At 40.9% G+C, this 2,717-nt stretch overlaps 1 long non-coding RNA gene across 1 annotated transcript; it reads left to right on the top strand.

Moving 5' to 3' along the window:
* Positions 1-376: 376 nt before the first annotated feature.
* LOC134404718 (uncharacterized) lies at positions 377-1,371 on the top strand. The gene is made up of 2 exons (XR_010025901.1): positions 377-505; positions 1,006-1,371. It is a non-coding gene; the product is annotated as an uncharacterized LOC134404718 (long non-coding RNA).
* The last annotated feature ends 1,346 nt before the right edge of the window (positions 1,372-2,717 follow it).

The raw sequence follows: 2,717 nt of genomic DNA, 5'->3' as shown, positions 1-2,717 counted from the left end.
AATAAGCAAAACTAATACATAAGGGCAATTTCAGTCTCATTTGCTAACAGGTATTTAAAGATACATTTGGCCATCCCCACTTCTCATTTCATAGCTACACCCCTGCCAATTTCCTCCACCTTTAACTTCCTCAAGAAAAGAACTGCTTATATAACATAAGAACTGCCTTGCTTTTTCAGATGGTGAGGGAGGGAGAGTTTTGTATTTCTTTCCCATCATTTTGAATCGTGCTTCTGTCCCACAATAGGGATGAGCACTTCCTCTTTCTTCAGATGGAGGAGGTAGTAGTAAGAGGAAGTAAACAAAGACCACATGACTGATTCAGTGAGTGTTTCCTCCCCCCCCCCCACTGCTGCACCTGCACACAGAAGGAAATGGTGGCATGTTTCACTATGGGAAAGAAATCAGATTTTGCTGGGTCTTTTTTTGAGATGGGAAAACGATCGAAAGGAGCAGGAGACACTTGAGAGGCAGACGGCATCGTGAATAGGACCCATAAAAATCCGTGAGTGCCCAGTAACAAGCATGCTATAAAACGCTCATCTGATGATGCTCATAGACTGCTTTAGGCATAAATTCTGTCTGATCCAGCAGCACTTTTGTTTTCACCATAGCTAGGCAGATGGCCATGCAAAGCTCACAAATGATTTGTAGTGTACTTATCTGCAATAGCTTCCAATAACTATGGACTTTCCCTGGATCCAATAGAATTTCCTTGGGAGGATAAAAGAGGCAGTCAGGTAGCCTAGTACAGGAAGAGAAGATCTTTCATAGCAAATTGAAGATGAAGGAAGCAGAGAAACCCTACTTTACCAAGTAGAATTCTCACTGACTGCAGACGATGAGTTGCATGGTTGGCTGGTGTCGCGGAATTTTAGCTGGTTCTTTTGCTATGCCCATAGGTATGAGAAAATGGCCTATCATCCTTAGCTATAGTTCATAAAGTTCATGGCTTCCTGTTCCTTTAAACCTTGTTTTTAATGCTGCAATTGCTTTTGCTTTTAGAGTTAAGTTGACGCTGAAACTATGTGACAACATAGGCGTTGTCCACCCCGGCAGTCAGAGGGTGGAGGATGTCTGCAAGGAAAGATAACCAAGAAAATAACAGATAGAGATGTTTTTCTGTTTTTCTGTAACTGTGATATCTTCTAGTCAGAGAAGCACTCATACTCTGTACATGCCTAAATGCTTAGCTTCTTATTGGTTGTTGCATTTTCAGAACTGTATTATGATTGGTGAGAAAGTTCTGCCATGGTATCTAAGGGGAACTGACTCTATAAATATGTTGACATTTCCTGAAATTATTGGGCAGTTTCCTCAGACTGCCACCTTGCAGCGCTGCTCGTAATAAACCTTCTAAAGAGAGAGAAATTGTGTCTTGAGAGTCTTTGACCACCACTCAGCGAACCACACAGGAACCCGTGGTTTCGGGTTCCACCACACTGGGGAATGCTGGGAATTAAAAGACTTTTTCCTATCATAACCTGCGTAGGATTACACCCTAAATTGCCATTTTTTCTTGTCATGGAAGGGAAGTTTCAGTCATGGGTGAGTGACTTACTCATGGCTTTCATTGCTCACACACAGGTAAATCTATTGCATGAGTAGTTTGTTTCCCTCGAGCTGCTTCCTGGTCTACCAATGGAAGTGTCTCTGGGTGAATGAACATGTAAACATATCAAAGACTGATAGGAGAGTCCATTTAAAAGATATATATCAGTTGTCAAGTGACAATCTCATCAACTAACTCTCCACCACTGCTGCCATCCCCCAGCCCTCACATTTAAAAGAGGGCTCTGGTGATTACACATAGATCTTTATTGCTAACCATCATTTCACAGAGCCCAACCCTTACACACTAGCCATAATGGATAATATGTGCTAACCATAGGGACAGACAAATACAGTATGTCAAGTTTCACCTACTCTCATTATGAATATGAAGAAATGTATGGGTTTTAGTAAATTATTATAAAAAACAGACTGAAAACAAACTCTTTAACCACATACACTGGCCAAATTCAATAGGTAGCATGTTGTACCTGGCTAACATACAGCTGTTAAAGATGAGAAGCCTGTCAGAAAGAGGCAGCAATCCTAATTCAGTGTCACAAACATGATTTAATATAGAGTCAAAGACAGACTTTTAAATATTAAGTGCTCAAAGCCGTGGGACTGGATAGATGAATTTGTCCATTTCATTTTGTCCCACGTTCCAGCTTTATAAATCTCAAGTTCTTTCCATACCAAATATGAGGTAATTCATAAATTTTGGTAATTAAAAATGAAGTGAAACATATAAACATGATCAGATCCCTAAATAAAAATGATCAAATAGGTCACTCTCTACTTGGAACCCTCCCCTCCTATTTCTTCAACTCAAATCTAACACCATCCACATGGCTTACATAAAAACACACCCATTCTGGGTGCTCAGTCATGTACGCAGTGAAGAACTACTGCCATGGCAGGGGCATCCTAATTTGGAAGCGCTTGAATGGCATGAAGTTCAGCAGCATTGCAGCAGACTCTAGGTCAGTCTTCTCAAGGTCTCTCGGCAGCTGTTCTGTTCATTTCAGGAGGTCAGAATGAGAAGCTCCTTTGGAGATCTGTAAAACTGCTACGGTTGTTTTCAAACAGAAATAACCTAAAACAGCTATCTCTTGAAATGGCATTTAAACAAAACATAATGCCCTAGGGAAAGGGGATGGAGGATG

The sequence above is a fragment of the Elgaria multicarinata genome, chromosome 10, assembly GCF_023053635.1.
Source record: "Elgaria multicarinata webbii isolate HBS135686 ecotype San Diego chromosome 10, rElgMul1.1.pri, whole genome shotgun sequence".
In the NCBI taxonomy this organism is placed as follows: domain Eukaryota; kingdom Metazoa; phylum Chordata; class Lepidosauria; order Squamata; family Anguidae; genus Elgaria; species Elgaria multicarinata.
Note: the sequence above shows the minus strand (reverse complement) of the source record. Positions and strands in the feature narration are given on the sequence as shown.